We start from the raw sequence: 24,549 nt of genomic DNA, 5'->3' as shown, positions 1-24,549 counted from the left end.
CTGGGCATTTTCACAAATAACCTCTTGAGTTTCCAAAAAATAACGACAGGGACCATTGTTGACATTCAGGGAAGTAAAGTCTTTTTATGGATGTGAACAGAAAGGATCAATTTCATTATCATCTTACAGTTGCCAAGAGAAATAAGTCATTCAGATGTCGTGGTATGTTATAGAGGACATATTAACAAATGTAAACTGTTGGATCATGGCATTATAAAACGAAATCTGGCTGGGCACAGTGGCTCACGCTTGTCATCCTAGCACTTTGGGAGGCTGAGACTGGCGGATTGCCTGAGGTCACGAGTTTGAGACCAGCCTGGGCAACATGGTAAAATCCCATCTTTACTAAAAAAAAAAAAATCTATTAAAATAATAAATACTGCTAAGCACATTAATAGGGAAAAATGTGGAGAATCAAAGTATTCCATAGAAAGATGTTTACTCTGTATTTAAATAGAGTGACAATTCACTTTGTATGACACCCAAAGTTTTATTGCTTTTGTCAGTCAAAGAGAGTAACCAAAATGTTGACCTCTACAAGTTCCCTACATATTAGGAAATCTTTTCTTATAATAAAGATTCTGACTCTGAGAAGTTGAAATTGCAGAAAATCTGCAAACATGCTGGTCCTGATGTTGGAGACTTCAGTAATTAAAGAGAGGATGCTCTTAAGCCCAGCGCCTTTTCTTCTGCAGAACAGATGAGTCAACACAATACTGTCTTCTTACCAGTATGAAATGATCAAGCTGCCAATTCTACCTGTGGATAGGCTTCAGATTTCCAATATGTTAATATTCTTTTATTAACAATAATAAATACTACTCTTCCCGATCTACTTTTTAAGATTCTTTTTTTAATTTTCAATTTTTATTTATTTATTTATTTTTGAGACAGAGTCTCACTCCATCGTCCAGGCTGGAGTGCAGAGGCGTGATCCCAGCTCACTGCAACTTCTGACTCCCGGGCTCAAGCAATTCTCCCACCTCAGCCTCCCCAGTAGCTGGGACTACAGGCATCTGTCATCATGCTTGGCTAATTTTCATTTCTAGTAGAGACGGGATTTCGCCGTGTTGGCCATGCTGGTCTTGAACTCCTGACCTCAAATTATCCACCTGCCTCAGCCTCCCAGAGTGCTGGGATTACATGCATGAGCCACCCCACCTGGCCTAAGATTTTTATTAAATGAATGAATCAATTTTTTTTAAGAGGTGAGATCTCTCTCCCTATGTTGTCCATGCAAGACTCGAGCTCCCAGGCTTAAGTGATCTTCCCACCTGAGCCTCCTGAGTAGCTGGGACTATGAGCATGCACCATCATGCCTGGCTACAAACAAACATGTGTTACTATGTTTAGTTGTCAACATGTACAATAAGATTTTCTTTATGGTGGGTTCCAAAACTCCACAAGCAAGTCCTGTCTCCTCAAGGGTTGATCTAGTTCCAGATCATTTTCCTATTTTAAAAGAAAGGCCTATGTCATGTGTAGATTTTAGCCCATGATCTTCAAAGTGTCCAAGGCTAGAACTAAGAGGCTCTAGGAGATTCAATCATCATTTGGAAATGTGAGCGAGACAGATAAAACCAAAGTAAAATTGTCACATCTGGTCTTGAGACATACTCCTCTTTTTTTGCAAAGCCTAAAAAATGTGAACTTCTTTTAAAAGAATTGCATGAAGATGTTTATGTAAACAACTTTATTTCTTTAGAAACAATTCTTTTTGCTTGCTGTCTCTTGGGCTTGAGATGTAGCCTTTCACTCAGGCAATAGATTTTATGCCCTGAGGAATGTGGCTTGGTGTATTCAATAGAATAAACTCAAACCATTGATGCTAAACATTACAATATTGTCACTGGATTCAATGGCAACCACTGACTCAAGGCATCAGCAACAATAATTTTTTGTTTAAACTAAAATTTGAAAGTTTTAAATTTTTTAAAATAATTTTTTACTATTTCAAAGTATCATTAAAGACTTTTTCACTATCTTTCTTTCATTGTAGTTTTCTTTAAAAAAAAAGTTACGTGACAACCCAAATACATTTAGTCGACAATATTATTCAGGCGTCTACTTTTTTTTTTTTTAAAGCAATCTGTAATCTGTATTTTCATGTGAATTATCTAATTTCAACTTTAGTGAAGTTCTAAGAAGTAGATATGGAAGATATTTTTAGCCCTATTTTATCGATGAGTATACTTGAGCTTTGGTTAATTTCCCCCAGTTAAACTGCTACTTATGGCTGAAGCCAGGACTTTAGCCTAAATGCTCTGGCTTTAAATCTTGTTCCTTCTACACAATTTGGTAGGTTGCTGTAATACAGTGGTTAAGGATGTGGGGATGAACTACCCGGTTGTGGATCTTAATGCTACCTCCCACTAGCAATATGGTCTAAGAGGTTGTTGTGTTGAATGTTTCTGAGCCTCAACCTTCTCATGAGTAAAATGTCATCAGCTATTACACCTGTCGTAAAGCTGGTTCACTGTGCACTAACTATTCCAACACTGCAGCATTCTGCATCTGGGGCTGCAGTTTCTACCACTTGCACAAGACGGGTGAGAGTGAGCCCCCACCCAACAAGTTAAGCAAAGTGGCTTTATGACTCATGGATAGGCAGCAAGGGACAGGAGAAAGCTAGGGGTTACGGTGAGCCAGTCCCCCAAGGCTCAGGAAAATTGTCAGGGCTGATGCAGTCTCACATTGCATTGCAGCCGATGGACCCCAAAAGCTCTCCACTCTGGGTTTTATACTCCAGGGGAAACTTGACTTCCTGGGTGAAAGCATTGTAGGAGCGATGGAAACAGAACCAAGCTGCTTCGGCCAGTGCCTCCTCATCTCAGGATGCTGCATCCCCAGCACATTCTAAAGTTATTCTGAGAACCACGAGTGACAAAGGGGGAAGAACTGGGTCACCAAAGGGCCATCTAGGGACCTGCTCTGCATCTTTCTCTTGAGAAAATTGTGAGGATCAAGTAACTGACTATGTTACTTGATCATATTTGAGGTGAACTCAGTGGGGTACAACCATAAACCCTACCCTTTTATTCCTCCCACTGTACCTTCCAATCCAAGTTTGGGTCAGTTCTTGTTCTGTCCCAGCAGGCAGGTCTTACAGCTTTCTGGTCCATTTTACTCACAAGAACCTTCTAGTTTCAGTAATTAAAACACCCAGTGCATTGTAATAATGCATAGTTAGAGCTCTTGTTCCCTTCAGAGCTTCTCCCTCTGTTAGTATCACTTAGACCTGGAAGCCTGAGCTGGAGTTGGGGAGCGGTGTCTGCCGGTTCCTTAGGCCCTCTCTGCCCCACTCCTACTCTCATTCTTGGTCCCTTCAGGGCAGGTAGGGGACAGGGGGCGAGGAGAGTAAGCGGCTGGAATTGTCTTAATCTAGTAGTAACACTCTCTGGCTCTGCAGATGTCCATGCAGATGCTGTCCCATGGGGCTCTTTGGAGGGTTGTGAGATGCCCAGTAAGCTGGGTCCACCCCACAGTGGCTCCTGCACATGCCAGGGAGCCTCTTCAACGCTCCCCTCTTTCCTTAGTCCGCTGACGATCCATCCTTTTCTGCCTCCCTGTTTTCCCAGGCAGTCTTCCTGGACAACGTCCAGTGCAAAGAGACCCACTGGCTCATGGCCACGCATGCTTCATGTCACTCACGTGTGGCTGGCCAGGAGCAGGTCTCTCCAATGCAGTCTGCATCTTTTTGCACTTTGCAGTCTTGGACCTCAGCACAGGATGTCACCCTTACATCTCCCAGGCTTGCATCACACAGCCATTGCCTGTGTCTCCCAAGCTCCAGGGGATACAAATAAATGTGTCCCCTTGAAACCCCTCTCAGATGTTTAAGGTGGGCAAGAGACAGCCCCTGAGCAATGGCCTCAGCTTGCCAGCAGTGCTATCCAAGGTCTGTCCCCCCGACTCTTTCTCCAGCCTCCCTCTGGTTTCTGACACACTCTCGGAGACAGCAGATCAGCATACCATTACAAAACCTGCTCTCAGACACCACCTTCCAAGCCCTGAACAGATGGTCCGGACTTTGAAATGGGGGATACTTGGTACTTCCCCACCACCAAGCATCCTTTTTCACATACTCTGTGTCATGTCTAAAGCACTTATAAACTGTGTCTGGCACATAAGTGCTCAGTTAATATTTGCTATGATTATTCCCCAAGGTCTTTCGGTATCTCTTTGGACACTTTGTCTAAATTTTATTCTGCCTCAGTTTGTCAGGGTTCTGGACAAATTGCCCACAGGGAGGACTCAGGCCTCGTCTCAGATGGGGCGAGAACAAACCACATCCGTGCCGTCAGCCAAGCTCCTTGCCTACCCTGAGTCCATAGCTGCCCTTTCCAGAGGAGACCTGAGGGTGCACCCACGTAAAGGGGCAATTTAAATGCACAAAATAGATACTATTATAGCTGTGAAAAGGTACTTAGGAAGGGCATAAAAAGAATGCTTACCCCTGGCTGAATGCCAAGTATAAAACAGAAACAAGAGTCCTCAAGGACAAGTTTTTAGAAGCCACAAGAAGGGGGTCCCTCAAGAAACTGTAGGAATCCCAGGCAGTGGGAAGAGTCTTACAGGGTCAGGGGTAAGAGCTAGTGGGGAACCTTCATCAGCCTGGAGCAGGTCAGTAAAGCTGAAATAAAAAGTGAGAAAAGAAATACCTCACTACAGGTGAGGCTTGCACCCGAGGCTGCATGTCTGTGGGCTGATCATATAAAAGATTTATTTCTTCATGTTGTACCTTTGAAGATGATCAGAATATGTTTGCTAACCATCGTGAGCTTCTTGGATGAAAAATGCAAGATGAACCTTGGGTGAGTATCCATACACACAGTAATCAGCCAGCAGGTAGGACTCGGTCTCTGTGCTGAATCATTTCCATATTACATTGAAATAAGTGATACAGTTCTCTTGGCAGCATTTCTGTTTTTAAAGTAAGTTGGGATGAAAGCTGGCGCCTAGGCTATTTATCCTCATCTGAAATGTGTGCAAAACAACACTGAGAAAATGCTTTTTGGTGTAGACTGGGATGAGTCCTTAATAAAGCATTTATTTGCACCTGATTTCTCCCTGTTTTTACCGAGTTCATTTAATTTGATAGATCATCTATGCCTCAGTATAATGCCATGGAAATCTAATGAAGATGCATAGTGCTGAGTGCATTTTCTGTACCGATTCAGCCACTGTGGTTGGGATAATCATTGAGTTTGTCTTAGTCGGCTGAGACTGGCAGAACAAGACACACAGACCAGGCAGCTCCAACAGCAACATTTATTTCTTGCCATTCTGGAGGCTGGAAGTCCAAGATCAAGGTGCCAGAGCTGGTTTCTCCTGAGGGTTCTTTCCGTGGCTTGCAGAAGGCCGTCTTCTCGCTCTGGCCTCCCACAGCCTTCCTCTGTGTACGCACATTCCAGGCATCTCTTCCCCTCCTGATAAGGACACCTGTCCTATTGGATTAGGGCCTACCCTTAGGCTCTCATTTAATCTTAATTACCTTGTTGAAAGCCCTGTCTTCAAATACATTCAGATTTAGGGCTTCAACGTGTGAATCTTCGGGGGACACCGTTCTTTGTAGGGCTGTTCACAAACGTTCTTTTTCTTCTCCTGGGCATTTGGCAAGATGGCACCATCCCTGCTCCTTTTGGACTTGGTTGTGGATGACTTACTTTGTTCAGTGAAATGTGGGATGAACAGACATGAAACTGACTAGGAAGAAGCTTTAAAATCCAGGGCACGAATCCCATTGATATGATTTGGCTGTGTGTCCTCACCCAAATCTCATCGCGAACTGTAATTCCCAGGTGTGCAGGGAGGGAGGCGATTGGATCGTGGGACCACTTCCCCCCCTCCCATGCTGTTCTTGTGATAGTGAGTGACTTCTCAGAAGATCTGATGGTTTTATAAGGGGCTCTTCCACCTTCGTTTCCTCCTCTCTCTCACCTGCTGCTGTATGAGAGATGCCTGCACCCCCTTCTGTCACGACTGTAAGTTTCCTGAGGCCTTCCCAGCCATGCGGAACTGTGAGTCAATTAAACCTCTTTCCTTTGTAAATTACCCAGTCTTGGTATTTCTTTATAGCAGTGTGAGAACGGACTAATACACCCACATTCTCTTCCCCTGAAAACAGTAGTTCTAGGCCGGGTGCGGTGGCTCATGCCTGTAATCCCTGCACTTTGGGAGGCCAAGGTGGGTGGATCACCTGAGGTCAGGAGTTCAAGACCAGCCTGGCTAATATGGTGAAATCCTGTCTCTACTAAAAATACAAAAATTAGCCAGGCATGCTGGTGCATGCCTGTAATCCCAGCTACTCCGGAGGTTGAGGCAGGAGAATCACTTGAACCTTGAAGGCAGAGCATGCAGTGAGCCAAGATCACACCATTGCACTCTGCCTGGGCTGGGCTACAGAGTGAGACTCTGTCTCAAAAAAAAAAAAAAAACAACCAGCAATTCTTCAGTGGAGCACTGCTGACTGGTGCTGTCCAGTTAATGTGAATGCAACATTTTAAATCTCTATACATATGTATGTACATATATACATATATGTATAGCTGTGTCTCTGTGTGTATATGTGTGTATACATATACATGTCTATGCACACACTTTTTTTTTTTGAGATGGAGTCCCACTCTGCCACCCAGGCTGGAGTGCAGTGGCACAATCTTGGCTCACCGCAACCTCCACCTCCCAGGTTCAAGTGATTCTCCCACATCAGCCTCCTGAATAGCTGGGATTACAGGCACACACCACTACTTCTGGCTACTTTTTGTATGTTTAGTAAAGACAGGGTTTCACCACGTTGGTCAGGCTGGTCTTGAACTCCTGACCTTGTGATCTGCCTGCCTCAGCCTCCCAAAGTGCTGGGATTACAGGTGTGAACCACCACGCCTGGCCTACACACACACTTTTAAGAATGTTTAGCCATTGATATTTTGTGGTTGTTTGTTGCTTGTGCATACCCTAGCCCATCCTGACTTGCACAATGGTCAAGGATTCATTTGCTGCGACATGTGGATCGACAAAACCCAGCACACACCTTTCCGTTCACCCTTCCTCCTATGTCTGAATATAGTATGCTATGGTAGTTATTTTGGCAAATAATTTTATTTTGTTCCTTTTTAAGGGTGAGTCTGTTGATATCTACAAAAATACGTTATTTAACCTGGCTATTCTCTAATACCAACTTTTCTGCTGGGCTGGACACCAGCCTTTTGAAATGGCTGATTGAACTCTTCCCATGAATGAGCTGCCAGTGCCATAAGTCCAACAAGCTTGAGAACATACTTACTCTCCCCTTCAACCCTAGGACTTTCTCCTCATTGCCATTTTTCGAATCATCCTGCTTGCAGACCTCAGATCAATTTTAGGTGTGTGTTGAGGGGAGGTATGTATAGTATGCCTTTTAAATCTCTCCACTTAATCGTTTTGGAAAATTTCAAACATTTACAAAAGTCAACAGAATTTTATAATAAATCTCTTGTACCCACCATCCAGGAACTAATGATGAAATCATAACCAGTCTTGTGGCTTTTTTTCCTACATCTACCCCACTTAGATCATTTTAAAGCTATAAATATTTCAGTATTTATCTCTAAAAGATAAGAATTTTTTTTTGACAAGAAACAGCCACAACTGTATTATTCCTCTGAAAAGTAATTAATAGCAGACAATATTTCCAGGCAGTATTCCCCTTTCCATAGTTGCCAATTGTCTTGAATTTTTTTTACTGTGGTTGTCATTTGTATGAATCAAACTGAAATATGGTTCATACATTGCAATTACTTGTTACTTTCTTCAGCCTCCTTTAGTCTATAGATGCCCTCTCCCCAGTCTCTCTCTCTCTCTTTCTCCTCTTACCCCTACAATTAATTTGCTGAAGAAGCCAGTGTGCTTGTCCTGTCGGGTTTTCCACAGTCAGGGTTTTATTGGTTGCATTCCTATGAAAGTTTGTTTAGCATATTCTATGCTCCCCTACGTTTACTATAAGTTGATAGTTTGATATAGAGGCATGGTATGCATTATTTGACAAATTACTGCATGATGACATATCCTTTCGTCAGGAGACCCGTGACACAGGGCTGTGTCTTCCTGTGATATCAGCAACTGATGATGACTACTGTCCAGGTCAGTGGTTCTCAGTCGTGAGCATGCTCCAGACACACTGGAAGGCTTGATAAGATACAGATTGTTGAGCCCTAACCTGAGTTTCCAATTCAGTAGGTCTGAATTAGGCTCAAGAAAGTACATTTTTAACAAACTTTCAGGTGATGCTGATGCTGCTGGTTCAGGGACCAGACTTTGAGAACCACTAGCCTGGATCTATGATTTCATTAGGGGTTGCAAAACGGTGATGCTGTATTCTACCCTTCTTTCTTAAGTCATTGACTGGAATGCTTCTATAAAGAGAAATCTTCCAAATCCTCTATTTGGTGGCCTTGAGGTCTAGTTTGTAGAAGAAGGGCCACCTCATGTTTGATTCTTTTCGTTTATTTATCCATTTTCAAAATAACGAGTTGCCTAATCAATATCCTCCAAAGGTAGCCAGAGAAGTGTGTGTGTGTGCATGTATGTGTGTGCACATATGTGTGTGCGTGTGTGCATGGGTATGCACATATGTGTATGTGTGAGTGTGTGCATGCGTATGTATATGTGTGTGCACGTGTGTGTGTGTGTGTATCTGCATGCCCTACTCCATTGCAGTTATTTTTAATGATGTTAAAGTTATTCCATCTTTAGCCACAGGGACCCTGGAGACAATTTTGAACCCACTTCTTCTCTGAAGACATATGGTCATTGGTTAGATGGCACATTCTTGGGTACCACTCTCATGTCTCTTGTCCACCATCCTCTCTACTTCAATTCCTTTTACCTGTTAGTAGGTGCCATTAATATTTTTTGATGATTCTCCCATCATGTCATTACTTGCTCAATAAATTCTCAGTGACTCCCCAAATTAAATACAACCCTCAATAAATTCTCAGTGACTCCCCAAATCAAATATAACCCTTTCATTGCCATTTGATATGGTTTGGACCTGTGTCCCTGCCAAAATCTCATGTTCAATTTTAATCCCCAATGTTGGAGGTGGAGCCTAATGGGAGGTGATTGGATCATGGAGATAAGTTTCTCATGAATGTTTTAACACCATGCCCCTGGTGCTGCTCTCGTGATTGTGAGTGAGTTCTGGCAAGATCTGGTTGTTAAAAGTGTGTAACACCTCCCTGCTCCTCCCGCTCCTGCCATGTGAGACATTTCACTCCCCCTTTGTCTTCTGCTATGATTGGAAGCTTCCTGAGGTCTCCCCAGAAGAAGTCGCTATGCTTCCTGTACAGCTTGCAGAACTGTGAGCCAATTAAACCTCTTTTCTTTATAAATTACTCATTCATTATAGCAGTGCAAAAACAGACTGATACCCATTCCAAACCTCCCCTTGTGTACCAACGTGCCTTCTAGCTTTATTTCTGACCCTCTTCCTTCCACCCTGAAGTAACACAGTGAAGTTACACTTCCGTCTTTGTTTATTCTGTTCTCCTTATATCAGATACCTTTGGCTCGCGCTATCCCCTCTCCATCAGTACTTTATTTATTCCATGGTTCATCATAAACGCCTCTCCCATCTGAGTCTCTTCCTGAGCTCTTCTGTTATGAAGCCAACCTGTTCTCCAGCATTTTCCTGCATTTTATGCTTCTCTTTAGAGCATCATTTCTGCGCTTTGTGTTTTAATCATGAGCATCCTTGTTGTTGGTTCTCTGCAGGACAACTCATTTCTTGTTTTTGTTTTTTTTTTAATTTTTCACCCTTATTTCTTATGTGGCAACCCTGTTTTCTAACTCACAGGTAAATGCAGTAAATCTGTATTTACCTCCTAAATACAGATTTGTAGAATTATATTAACTACGAAGTATTGGCCATAAACTCAAATTATATCTGATTTATTAAAATAGACAGATATTTAGAGATTCACATATCTAACCATGTAAATATTTATATATATGTTATATCTATGAATTCTAAAGCACTAAACCTGCCCATGTTTTTTTCATTCATTCAGAGAAACATCAGAATTCTGCAGAGAGACAATTTACCAAACATTATGCTCCCTATTCCCGTTCAGTAAGCTAGGAGGACAAATGATTGTCTCCCTTTTCTACCTGTCCTTCCTCTCCCTGCAGTCTACAGAGACACCACCTTCCTTAGCAAATACGGGGGCTCCATTGATCTGACATGGTATAGACTGCTTGGTCTGGGTGTGTGTCATTTGAATGCGTGTGTGCTCTGACTGATCCACTAGGCTACAACCTGAAAGATAAGGTTTTTGAAAATCAGCTTTCAGGAGTAATAGGTGAGAAAACTCACCTACCTTGGCTGAGAGCACCTTAGAGAGAGGGCTTCCCACACTTCAGGGTCCTGTACCCTGAGAAGCCAGAAGAAAAAAGCAGGTGAATAATGTGTGTGTCTGTTGCTATGACAACTAACCCAGTCACTTTGGCGAGGATGTGGACAATTATGCCAAGGCAGGAATTCTCAGCCACGAGCCCGCTGAGTCACGCTACCAAAGAGAATGCTCCAAATGCCCGCTTGGCAACATGTAAAATGAAATCAAGTGCATCAGAATTTGCACCTTGTTTTGGGGAGACACTTGTAAGAGATGCCATAAATGACTTACTGATGAGTGCCAGCAGCCAGTGTAAATTGCCACGGTGCATCATTTCACCGCGTCCACACAGGAACCATCTGGGAGGCTCTGAAGACTCCTAAGTCTTGCCTAAGATCACACTTGGGGAGCTGCGGATAGTCATACAGAAAAGGACCACTTTCTCTCCTTCTCACAATCCCAGGATCTCCAGGTGGCAGCCAACAGCTTATGGCGGTTGCTGAAAAGGAGCTTAATTTTAGGTGTTGAATAAATACGAGGCTCCATCTTATTCTCCATGTCATGATAAGGTGGAGTCCTGAAAATACCTCTGCTTGTGATTCTAGCTGTACTGTTATCTGAACTCTGAAAATGGTTATTGAAGGATTTGAGATTATTGGTAGAGTTCTCCTGAGAATCCAGGTGGGTTTGAAACGTGAGCCCTCTACCGAATATGGATCCTTTGAGGGTAAAAATGGCCAACATTTTTATCCTGTGAAGCAAGGTAGATTTGTTTTTCTCTCTTAGGTATGGAAAATGTTATCTGTAGAGGGAACAAAAGTCAAACGTATGATGTGTCAATGAATGACTTTCACTTTGATTTTGAAAACACCACCAAGAGTTTAGAATGGAAAGGTAAAAGTGTTTCTGAAAATGGTGTGCGTTGTGTGTGTGTGTTTGTGTGTTTGTATGTGTGTATGTGTGTATGTGTCTAGTGGGGACAAGGGCAGAACTGGAGGCCTTTAGCAGGCATAAAGTCCAAAGATGTTGGAATTGTTATTTTCTTGGTTTCTTCCTGAGGTGCTAAATTTTAGCACAACACTACTTGCTCCTTAATTAATGATTAAACAAATTCAATTCATGATTTAACTTAATTAAACAACTAATGAATTTGTGTATGCAGGAATCATTACTGTGGTGGCTGAGGCAGGCCTCTAGGGCATGGTTAACTCAGCGCTGCACAGCTTGGTAAACAGGACCCGGAGCTGTGCACAAGCATCCCTGCTTTAAATACCGCACCCCTGCTAGAGACCACATTTTATTTATGCAGGTAACAGTTTGGGTACCTTTCCTAAGGAATGTATGTGCTGAAATGTACTCCCAATAGTGACAATCAGTTGTTTTTTTTTTTTTTTTAAAGCTATTTTGGCCCATCCTAGAAATGCTCACAGACAACTCACTTTAAAAGGACAAAACATGGCCGGGCGCGGTGGCTCAAGCCTGTAATCCCAGCACTGTGGGAGGCCGAGACGGGCGGATCACGAGGTCAGGAGATCGAGACCATCCTGGCTAACGCGGTGAAACCCCGTCTCTACTAAAAAGAAATACAAAAAACTAGCCGGGCGAGGTGGCGGGCGCCTGTAGTCCCAGCTACTCGGGAGGCTGAGGCAGGAGAATGGCGGGAACCCGGGAGGCGGAGCTTGCAGTGAGCTGAGATCCGGCCACTGCATTCCAGCCTGGGCGGCAGAGCCAGGCTCCTTCTCAAAAAAAAAAAAAAAAAAAAAAAAAGAGACAAAACATAATCTTGTTATATTTTTAGGTACTCTCATTTTACCTTGAAAGCACACTCACATCATATACATCCGGCTTAAAGGCCTGTCTGTGAAATAGCAAATTTGAAATGAAATAGAGTTTTCATTACTTTTCAAGTGGAGGCCTCTACCTTGAGGTAACTAAATGCTTTTCTCTCTACTGTGTGGACGTGCTATTTTGGAACAAATGGAAGAGATAGAAGAAGAAAGGCAACAGATACGCAGGGAAACTTAAGATCTGTCTAGTGTGTTTGATTTTTTAGCTTATTTGAGATAGTTTCATTTTGATTTTCAAGGAGGAAACCTGGGCTTAGTGAGATGAAGCATCTTGCCCAAGGTCACTCAGCTTCCATGCAGCGTGGCTGGCATCGCTCCCCATGTCTGTGTGAAACTGTGCTACGCTCTCCATTTAAACAGCATTCAGTGTGTGCCTAATTGATAGCTTTGGGATCGAATGTACTTGACAACAGCTTGTTTCCTAAGGTAGGCAAACATTTCCCTTGAAATCTCATGGACACTATTAATTTACTTAGCAAATCATTTTATCGCTGGCTAGTGCCAAGGACAACCGCAGTGATCCCCTCCTGTCTTAATGATCGCTCCCTTCAAATTAGTGAAGTCCCATCTAACGAAGTTATGCCACAGATTATACAAAAGACATAGAGGCTTTGTAAGGGGGTTATTCTTGTAGTATGGGCCTAGGTTTAGAATAAAATGTAGATGAGAAAAAGCAAAGGAGTATTGGCAATGTCTATTTGGGAAAGAAAAGCTGTAAGTTGTACTCTTGTCTTTCTTTTTTAATTTGAGGGATATATTTAAAAGACTAAAATGGATGCTTTATGTCATTTTCTGTATATCTATATTCTGGAGACTGAGTTGTCTCAATTTATTACTGTTTTCATTCTGTGTAGACAAGTCATAGATTTTCTGATTTGATCTTCCTGCCAATTCTAGCCTTTCTGTAAAAGAGACTAGCTCAGTGGGAGTAAATGGATTAAAATGAGCTAGTAGAGGTGTTTTAGCAAACTCCTGAGTCTATGTTTATTGATTACTCCTCAACTCCTCTAAACTGTGCCTTTTCCCTAAACAGACTCAGGGCAAAAGCAATGTGAAATACATTAGTCAACTGCTGCTGCATTCACAGAACACAGAATCTGGAAACCAGAGATCCTTTCAGGGTAGGCAAACGGCAGAGGACGCATTTGTGTACGAAAAGTCCACAAATGCTGGCATCCTTAGCTCTTGGTAAGACCCTATTCACCAGCCTGGACTGTTCCCAAGAGGCGACACTCCTAGTCTTGAGCTTCCAAAAAAGTGACGTCATTGGGAGTGGATTAAATCTTACCATAAGAAGATAGGGCCGAGGTCAGAATGGAAATAGAGCGAAGTTCCTGTACCTTTTCTCTCCTCAACCTCTAAATTGCCTCCCAGGAAAAAAGGCAAATATTAGGTTCCCTGAAGTAACCTAATTCTCACTCAAGATAAGCAAGAAATTCTAACGCACATTGATTTGTCCTAGTTCTTCAGTTTGGGAATCCCTTTGTCTTTTATTCAAATGCAGAGTCCTTATAATTTGTTATTGTTTAACCATTTCTTGATGAGCACCTAGAAATAAATTTCTCTTGGGTCTCAGGGCCAGAAAAATCTGTTCCCTTGGGTAATAACTGATCTGTTTCTGTTTCATGTACACCACGACTCTGGCATCTGACCACATTATCTTAGCAACTATCTGAGACCTATCGCCTATTTTCCTACCCTTATTTCACTTGCTTGCAAATTTCTATCCTCTATATTTTTAAATATTTTATTATAATGGCAGGCCCACTGAGAAAAGAAACCTCAGACTATCCAAATATAAATCTGTATTTAGTAGGCTGGGTGCGGTGGCTCATGCCTGTAATCCCAGCACTTTGGGAGGCCGAGGCGGGCGGATCACAAGGTCAGGAGATTGAGACCATCCTGGCTAACAGAGTGAAATCCCATCTCTACTAAAAACACAAAAAACTAGCCGGGTGTGGTGGCAGGCGCCTGTAGTCCCAGCTACTCGGGAGGCTGAGGCAGGAGAATCGCTCGAACCCAGGAGGCAGAGGTTGCAGTGAGCTGAGATCACGCTGCTGCACTCCAGCCTGGGTGACAGAGCGAGACTGTCTGAAAAAAAAAAGTTGTATTTAGTAAGGTGACTCAACTCAATTCCTCTTCGTATGAGCAAGGTTTACAAATATAAACACATATACACATAGAAACAAGTAAAAGGCCCGGGCTTTTCACTTGGGTCTTTTGCTCCCTAAATGGAACATATCGTGAGTGTGCTTGATGACTCTTTCCTCTGAAAATTCATAATCATTTCTTTTTGGCTTCTCTGTGAAGATCTCTGCAGGTTCCACACCAAGATAACCTTTTCTTTGCTGTTCTCGACCTTGTCCTACTGTATTGTATTAGGATTTCCATAGGATGGCCGATTGACCAGATACATATCAAAACAACCGTGGCTATAATTGCTAATACTCACCACTCACAATATGCTTTACGAGCAGGTGCTTCACCCTTCCTCACAGCATTCTGCAACATGTGTCTAGACATTATTTACAAATGCAAAATAAACGTGTAGAGAGGTCCGGTAACTCGCACAAAGCTATCTTTCTAAGTTGTGGTACAGGGTTTCAAACTCTTCATGTCATGGTGAAAGCTCTCCCATATGCATTTTCTTTCTACCCTATGAAAATACCCGACTTACCCTTTTCATAGGGACCCTCGTTTTTCAAGTCCCTCTTCTGAAATTTTCAAGACATGTCAACACCATGACTAAAGGGCAATGTAATCCGAGCATCTGTTCAGGTTGCACACTGCACAACTTTAAGTGTCATTCACATAGACTACAACGTGACCACAATGTGAATGGCGCCCCCTAGAGTTGTGCTGTACTCAACCTGTGCAACCATTCATGGGTGCTCTGGGAGAAGACAGGTTCTCTCAGAGGTTCCATTCTATTCTTAATTGGGATACATGTATCTTTCATAACTGAAACTCTCTAAGTAACTTGAAACATGGCTCAGAAATGTCCACTTACGATTTTCTTCCCCTTTGATTTTCCTTATAAAACTAAATAAATACAAAGAGCTGAGAAAAAGTCCTAAGTATAATATGGTGTCTTTGTTGTGCTCTCAGAGCATACAGCAAATCCAGAATTGGGTAATTCTGCTTTCATTCATTCAAATAAACTCCTAGAAGAATGCCTGATACCTCCTGATACCTCAGTGGCCATGCCGGGAAGTGCTTTCTGTAATTGCTGGAATGATCTTTTGCTACCTTTTCTTGAGCACAGTTGCAGGGACATTTCCATAGCTTCTTTATTTTCTATATTGAGAAGGAGAAAAGGCAACTTAGAGCTACAGCCAAGAAGAGGCATTTCAGTGATCTCTGGTTAGCAAAATATATTTCATATCCTCAATACAAACACGTGTTGGTCACAGAATAACCCACTCGTGTCATCTTGGAGTGTCTTCTAAATTTTTCCATGCTTATTAACCCCAAAACACATTCCTATTATTCATATGATCAGAAAAAATGTTACAGTCCACATCTAACCCATCTGTCTTTATGATGCTTCCCTGCCCATAACAAGCTGATAATACAAACCAGAACCACACCACAATAAAACATGCAAAGGCAAGTGGCAATTTAGCAGCAAATATTGGTATTACACTAGGCCTCCGATGAGTAGATTTTAAGTGTCAGGATTTTAAAGTACATATATAGTTGGCATGCATCTTAGAGAGAGTAGTCATTAAAATTTCGTGTTTAGGCAGGAAATTTGATGTTAGCAGCTTTTTCCTTCTTGATCTAGAAAGGTTTTGGATTAGGGGATAAAGAGAAATAGACTCAAATTGATTAAAGGAGAGCCCAATTTCAGAGAATGTGGAAGTGTTAGCAGAATAACGTAGACACTGATAGAGTAGTAAAGGCAACATAAAGTTGGAAACAGGGTTTTCAACTGTTTCCTTATGGGAAAATTGAGACACCTGCCTCACTGTTATGGAAGGGCTGAGATGAGGGAAAGTTCGTGAATCCCTGATGTGAGACATTTCCAGGAGGAACAACACACTTTTCCATAAGATGCACAGCTGAACTCCTTTGGTTCCTGGAATCTTGAATAAAATATTTCTATAAGGTGCTCCCAGGGGCCTAAAGATGACCAGAAGTTGTTGCTAGCAATTAGTGACTATCAAAAAACGGAATGAAAACTACAATTATTTTCCTTTGCAATTTACAAAAGCATTGAGTGCATATTGTACTGTGGGGGGACTATTATCTATTTTTGTTTCTGCTTCATTAAGAAATGGTTTAAATGATGCTTTAAGAGAGAAGGAAAGGAAAGGAAAGGAAAACTTCTTAGCAGGACGTGGTGAAGAATGACCTCTTTTCTGGTCAGCTTTTCTGCTCCCTCTATGCGGACCGAGTTCTGCTGATCCTTTTGTGTCACTCTTGCTGCTCTTGGTCTCTGCTTACCTGGGCTTGGGTACCACTGCTCACACCAAAGTCCCCACTCTCAGCCTATACACAAAGGGAATCTCACATATAATCATCGTCATTTGTATTTTAAGTAGGTTTCCTTTCTCCAGTATGCTCTGCAAAATACCACCTGCCGCTAAGCACTTGTTTCAGGGAAAGCCTTGTTCTGTGTTGCACAATGCCGTGATCTGCTATCTCCTGTGCTGCTCTGAACATTTTGTGTCCTGAATCTCTTTCGGACTAAAAATAGGCCATGGCCATTCTGTACATATTGATGTAATGAGTGCTTACTTGGATTCTCATTTAAGTCCTGCAACACTCTTAATGAAATAGCCCTCCTATTATCATCCACACCTGCAGATGGGGTTGACCAGAGAGAGAAGGGAAGTGGCAGGTGCAAGGCAGGGCTGGATTTAGACCCAGGCGATCCAAGCACAAATCTTGATTTATTTTTGGTCACATTATCTTTGTTGTTTGTTTGTTTCGCTTTGTTTTATTTTTTTAAATTTTTTAAAATTTTTAAATTTTTTTTTGGTCACATTATCTTAATCATTGAGTTGGCTTCTGTACTGTGGCCACGGAAAGGGACAATTCTAGAACTGTATGTGAGACAAGTAACATCCTTAATAAGAAGTGGATTGAAAATGGATTCTTCATTTGGAACAAACATGGGTGTCAAGATCGTCCCTCGAAACTCTCTTTTGCTTATTAACCTCTTCACAAGGCCCAGTATCGTGTATGCCACAGAAGTACTTGGCACGAGGCCCGGCACTCAGAACACTAAATAAGGGCCAGTTTCCTTTCTCTTTGCTGTCTTTTTGCAGGCAGGGGTAATGCTATGTTCTGTGTGATACATAGCTGTGCACCTTATTTTTTCTGGGGCTTTTGACTTATTTCAGGTGTCTGATTAATCTTCGCAGAAGTGATGATGATGACGATGAGCATGATGATGACAATGGCCTTGATGGTGATGCTGCCAATCTTTTCTGCATAGCCCTCTGAGAGATCAGACTGTCGTCTAAGGTACATGGCACAACAACATGCTTGAAATGCTTCATGGTTTGCACGGCTCCTGACTACCACAGCTGCCTGTGTCCTTTGACAGCCCAGCACAATGAAACAACAGTGAAGCATCTGTTCCCGTGAACTTGTAAATACCAAGGTTGGTGCATAACACGGGCACCTCTGAAGCTCAGTTTCATACTCACGTCAGAGGACAGCATCCAACAGTCAGGCCAGGCAACAAATATTTTGCAAGAAGAATGTGTGTTCTTGGGAAAGCTCTGAGAGCATTAGATAGAGCTCCTTTCCCCTTGCCAAGCAGCCGTCATATTCCTGAGCGTGTTCAGAGAAGATGACGTCTTGATGGGCTCAGCTCAGAATGAGCAAACTAGGCTGAGGATACACAAATATTTTTAAGCTCATAATCCAACTGCCCTTAACCCTGAGTTTTAAGGAATCCAGTATAACAGAGAAAATCTGCATCCATGCCATATGATACAACCATGGAACTGAGGGAGGTTGTTTGTTTATATATAAAATTCTATAATTCAACCATATTCTAGTGTGGGCTCCTCATGCTATTTGTGCTGCCATTCATTAAAAGGAGGACAGTTTCAGAAATTGTCAGTGTCAGAAGCTAGAGGTGCAGTGACCGCAGCAACCAGACAAGGCAACCTTCTTTGCTCAGGAGAACTCCATGTTTTCCAAAACTGAGTGGGGCAAAGGATCCTCTGACAAGTTCTGCACCCCGTGTTCCATGTGGCCCCCATACTCTGCAGAAATAAGTTGTTGTGGAAGTAATTTGAAATCTCCCGTTTAACCTCCATAGGTGTTCAGACATGATTCACCTCAACGTGATAGTCTAGGGGTAAAATTAAAACCATGCATTTTATTATTTATTTATTTATTTATTTATTTTTAGAGATAGGGTCTCACTCTGTTGCCCAGGCTGGAGTGCAGTGGTGTGATCCTGGTTCACTGCAACCTCAAACTCCTTGGCTCAAGCAATCCTCCCTCATCAGCCTCCCAAGTATCTAGGACTACAGGCATGCACCACTATGCCCAGCTAATTTATTTCATTTTGCAGAGACAGGGTCTCACCTTGTCGTTCAGGCTAGTTTCAAATTCTTGGCCTCAAGCAATCCTCCCACCTTCACTTCCCAAGGTGCTGGGATTACAGGCTTGAGCAACTGCACCCAGCTGAAACTAGGAATTTTAAAATGAGTAGGAAAATCTGCATGTTGCTATTACAATGGTTTATATTAGTAAACTGGACAATGAAGAACCAGGGAAAGCCTACACTATACAATATTCATAACATTCATGTAATAGTCACTCAGTACTTAAATATAATACAGAAAACACGTATTTTTTTCTGAAATATAGTTCGGAGCTTCTCTGACAACTTCAAAGCCTACTTTCTAAGTACCAGGTTTTGGCGATGCAGTTTCTTTTCTGAGGACACAGCAAAAGACTCAAACCTAACACTGCTTTTTACCAGTAGAAGAAAAGGCAATGCAATTTAACCACTCACACAGTGAAAAATTCAGCAGGGCTTTAAGCTGTGTGCAACGAAATTAACTTGAGACTGTGAAGCCAACTATATTTTGAAAAATTAAAATTTAGCAGCCCAGATAGGTTTATTTTTTCCTTCTCTTCATCTGATGTAGTTTCTATTAAAAGTTGCAGGACAAATGTTGACAGGCAGGACAGAAGGTGAAATGGAAACAAAAGCGTCTTGCTGAGGGATCCTGCGGTGCCTGTCCAGCCTTTCCAGCCGCCGAATCACCGGACATGCTCGAGGACACTCACTTATTAGGCTCTCCAGGACCCTCTGAGTGAGGACAAAGAAACATGCGCTTCATTTTACATTAGAAAAATGGTGAGAGTTCAACTGATCCATAAGGTCTTATAAAAAACAATAAATAAAGGTACGTCCTTTCTTGGTCTGAATTCCACAAATTAGAAGTCAGAGAGGATTTGGTGCTCATTGTCATCCTCCTGTTATGCTACTACATTCTATTCTATTCTATTCTATTCTATTCTATTCTATTCTATTCTAGCTATATTTTTTAAGGCAGTGTCTCCCTTTGTTGTTTAGGCTGGAGTGCAGTGGTGTGAACATGGCTCACTGTAGCCTCAAATTCCCAGGTTCAAGCAATTCTCCCACCTCAGCCTCTGAAGTAGCTGAGACTACAGGTACACACCACCATGCCCAGCTAATTTTTGTAGGTTTTTTTGTTTTTGTTTTTGTTTTTGGAGAAACAAGGTCTCTCTATGTTGCCCAGGCTGGTCTTGAACTCCCGGGCTTATGCCATCCTCCCACCTTGACCTTCCACTGTGCTAGGATTACGGGTATGAGCCACTGCACCCAGCCATTTCTTTTATTTTTTAATTTTAATTTTTAGTTTTTGAGATAGAGTCTCACTCTGTTGCCCAGGGTGGAGTGCAATGGCACAATCTCAGCTCACTGCAACCTCTACCTCCCAGGCTCAAGTGATCCTCCCACCTCAGCTTCCCAAGTAGCTGGGACTACAGGCATGTGCCACCACGTTCAGCCAATTTGTTTGTTTGTTTGTTTGTTTTGTATTTTTAGTAGGAACCGGGTTTCATCATGTTGGCCATGCTGGTCTTGAACTCCTGACTTCAAATGATCTACCCGCCTTGGCCTCCAAAAGGGCTAGAATCACAGGTGTGAGCCACAGCACCCAGCCATTTTATTTTAATAAAGGATATTCCTTCTTTTATTTTTAGTTAGGACAAAACCTCTGATTTAAAAAGCAAACTTCCCAGTTTTTTTTTTTTTTAAGAGATACACGATAAATAGCTAGAAAACTTTGATGCCTGCTTTTCATAACCCTGATCATTTTAATGTAGTTATTTGTTTTGATTTCCAAGCAGCACATAGGAGGGAATAGGCTGGTGATGAATCCTGTGGGCCTGGCTTCAGACTGCCTGAGGTCAGATCTTGGCTTCAGATCTTGCTGACTTGAAGAGCTTGGGCAAGTGAAGACAATATTATACTCCCTCCACAACAGTGTTATGAAAACGAAAGGCCAATGCATTTTTCAAACATTTTGTGAGAAAAAACTCTGTTTGGTCTCTTCCTTCAGAATATTTCTTTTTATTCCTTTGCATTAGCAATGATTGGTAGAATAATGTTGGATAGCAACAGTCACAGCAAGCATAGCTATCTTGGCTTTTAAAATTATAATGGGAATGTGTATTTTTTAATATGTCACTTTCAAATATTATGTAAAAAAGGGTTTCCTTTTATTCCTAACTTGCAAAGCATTTTCATCACAAATGGTCCTGGATTTTATCAAATGCTTTTTCAGCATCAGTTGAGAGGATCACATGATTTTTCTCCTTTAACCTGTTAAGCCAATTACCTGATTAATGTTGCATAGTATTTGCAGTACGAGGATAAGCCTGACTTGGTCATTATTTTAATATACATAATATTTAATTGTTCATAGTTTGTTTAGGATTTTAGTATCTACGTGCATATAAGAAGCCTGTTAGTTACACCTAAGACAAGTCAGGCAATAGCAGATCAGTGACAACAATTGGTGATCGCTATACAGAAAGGTTAATGGGTAGAAAAGAGAAATAGCCAAAGATTAAGTGAAGATTTCGTGCTCAGAAGATGTGGACTCACTGTTCTATTGTCTAGAGTTGCGAGGGGAATCTCTGGGCACCCTGGGTATAAAGCATTGTGCTTCTTTCCACACAAATCCTCATGGAAGCCTCTGTCAGGTTGCTGCAGGTTCTCCCAGAGGTGTTCCAACAGGATTCGGGGCTGGAGAAACTTTTCTATCAGGCAGGCAAAAAACTGTGTTGCTGCTTGGGAATTTAAAAAAACGGCCAGGCACAGTGGCTCACGCCTGTAGTCCCAGCACTTTGGGAGGCTGAAGTAGGAGGATCCCTTGAGCCCAGGAATTTGAGACCAGCCCAGGCAATAAGAGCCCGTCTGTACAAAATATTTTTTTAAAAAATTAGTGGCACGCACTTGTGGTCTCAGCTACTCAGGCAGCTGAGACAGGTGGATCATTTGATCCCCGAAAGTCCAGGCTTCAGAAAACCGTGATTGTGCCACTGCACTCCAGCCTGGGTGAGAGAGTGACTCTGTCTCAAAAAAAAAAAAAAAAAAAGTGAGCAAGGATATTGTAAAAAAAAAAAAAAAATCTATAAACAGACACAGACCAAGTGAACATGAGCTTAGATACTGGAACATCATAGGATGGGGGCAGGTATGCAAGACCTGCATCTAGAACTGGGGGTGCAAATTCTAGGTTTTTCATTTATTATAGGGATTTCTAAACTGAAGTTCTAGAACTGGGCTTTCTGGAGTCTACAATTCCAGATATTATATGTAAGGTTTCTGTATCTTTGCATTTTTTTGTGGTCAGACGCTATAGCTTTCATTTTACAAAAGGAACATCACTGATTTACTAACTGTTGGACTTTGGGCACGTTCTCTGACCTTTCGGCTGCCTTTCCTACAAAGTGGAGATAAGAAGCCCCAATTACTTCAAAGGCTAGATGTGGACTCACATGTAGACCAAAATTATAAAAAGTCAGACGTAAGAATGTATGTGTGTTATACTGAAAGAGATTTCGAAGACAAATGCAGTAGGCAATAAAATCTGAACCATTTATTTTGAAAATAGGTTTATGAACACATCCAAAAATATTTAGGTAAATGTAGATATCTAATTGTAGAAAAGTAGAGTTTTAAAATTTCATTATATATAATATATATACATATTTTCTATCTATCTATCTATCTATCTATCTATCTATCTATCTATCTACCCATCCATCTGTTCATCCATATAGCCATCCATCTATCATCAATCTTGATCTATCTATCTATCTATCTATCTATCTATCTATCTATCTATCCAATCTTCCTCGCCAAAAATAATAATAATAATCATCATCATCATCATCATCATCATCCCACCTGTATCACCACCACAGAAAGTGTACTGTGTCGGATTTGACCTTATCTGTCAATCGCAATGTTTCTCACACTAACACAAACATTTCAGTAAGAGGTCCGGATTTGTTAACAGCAGAAATACACAGATCCTTTCTTTAATGAGTGCGATGCAGTGCAAAGGCCACTGGAGTTGTAGTGCAGCCATGAAGAAAAGAAAAAGGAAATCTAGATGGACAGCCTCCTTTGCTTTGTCTCCTTCACACTCTTGACTATCTTCTCCCTTTGACACGGGTGGGCTGGTTGCTTGGGGCTCTTTTCACTCAGAACCCCACATTTGGAAGGGTCAGCTTTGTTTCTTTTTTTGTCTAATTTCTGGGTTTCCTGCTGGAGCATGTGAAAACTAGATCATTTGACCTTGTGATTTTGGAATATCAGATAAGGCAGTCCCTGAGCCGTCTGTCATTGTACATACTGCATTTCCCAACTGAGCTAAATTGCAAAATTCTGAACAATCAAAGGGAATTAGGGTAATGTTAGCAATGCCCACTATTTTTACATTCTTATTTTGCAATTCTCTGTATTAAATTTCATTTTACAAAATAGTTTCAATTCATCTCCTTAAATAAAATATATCACAGAAGTGTTAAAGGATTAGGATCATTTAGGACTATTAAAAGTCAAAATTTTCTCCTATGTGATTATATGACTGAACAATGGCAAAATGGTTACTACCAAAATTCTAAGTGCAGTGAACATTGAGGCTTAAAGGGGAGGAAGTCGCTTATACTAGAAGACAAGTAAATTATGGAGAATTATAAAGAAAAGAATAAGCTGATTTGATATCCAGTCAGTGGAAAACATTTTAAGAGAAGGTGGTGGGGGTGAGACATAAAGGAGGAATGTAATTAATATTGCATTACTTTAGGGGAAAAACACCTAAAAATTTTCCAAAGGAGATCAGTATTGATCTTTGTGTCCCTGGGTTGTGTCTGTGTGTGTAGACAGAGAGAGAGAGAGAGAGAGAGAGTTACAGTATTATATTTGTTAAATACAAATATATGTATTTAGTTCAATTAATCTTCTATTATTAGTCTCATCTTACAAAACATATGTAGTAGCTTTTCTAAAGGTTTCCCAGCATTCCCAAATAGGACCAGCATTTGAAAGTCGAGGTACCTGATTCTACATTCTGAAATTTGCTTTTACAAGAATCTTCTGAGTGAAAAATCAGATACCACTCAGATAAAGGGGTTTAAATATCAGACTTTCAAGGTGTCAGACTGATTGCAAATGGAAACTTTGGATTAGAAACCACAGACAAAGCATGATTAATCCTCATCTGTTTTCTTGAAATTGAGCTCTGTCTTCAGGGACTCAAATTCCTAGGTTCCTTCTTGTTCCTGTTTCCAGACAAGTGGGAAAATCAGGGAAGACTTCACTGCTGATACAGTTGTAAATATATTGAACCAGGCCCAAGACAAAAATTGCTAAAAAGTCACTTGGTCCATTGGAGTGTCTTCTCATTCAGAAACATTTATTCCAACATGACATGAAACCATTCAGAATGCTGACAGCAATGCTTACGAATTGAGTATTAAAAAACATGCAGTGTATGATTCCATTTTAAAAAGATTTATATTAATATCTAAAGAAATTTGCTTGGAAAACATATATCTAAAACTATGACAGTGTTAATTTCTGGCTAGTGAGAGTATGAGTGAATTGTTATTTACCCATACTCTGTTAATTTTTAAGTTAAGTTTTTAAAGGCAATTCAACAAACAAATGTTGCTAGGCCCCGATTTGTGGACATTGAGCTAGGGAAAAGGATACATAAAGAGATGCAAGCTAGAGGAGGGGAAAGTTCTGGATGGGGACCTCATTGGCTTCCTCACTTCTGTAGACCCATGTCCTGGGTTGACCCAGA

The 24,549-nt window shown here is 41.4% G+C and overlaps 1 long non-coding RNA gene across 1 annotated transcript in view; it reads left to right on the top strand.

Moving 5' to 3' along the window:
- The window catches only part of LOC105494354 (uncharacterized), an 82,578-nt gene that overhangs the window by 33,840 nt on the left and 24,189 nt on the right, over window positions 1-24,549 (top strand). Inside the window, exons 3-4 of the long non-coding RNA XR_011608316.1 lie at window positions 17,593-17,695; window positions 19,358-19,556. This is a non-coding gene — a long non-coding RNA (uncharacterized lncRNA). The remainder of the gene's footprint in view (window positions 1-17,592; window positions 17,696-19,357; window positions 19,557-24,549) is intronic.

This window comes from Macaca nemestrina, chromosome 9 (genome assembly GCF_043159975.1).
Source record: "Macaca nemestrina isolate mMacNem1 chromosome 9, mMacNem.hap1, whole genome shotgun sequence".
NCBI lineage: Eukaryota > Metazoa > Chordata > Mammalia > Primates > Cercopithecidae > Macaca > Macaca nemestrina.
The sequence above is the reverse complement of the archived record's forward strand: the minus strand, read 5'-3'. Positions and strand labels throughout refer to the sequence as shown.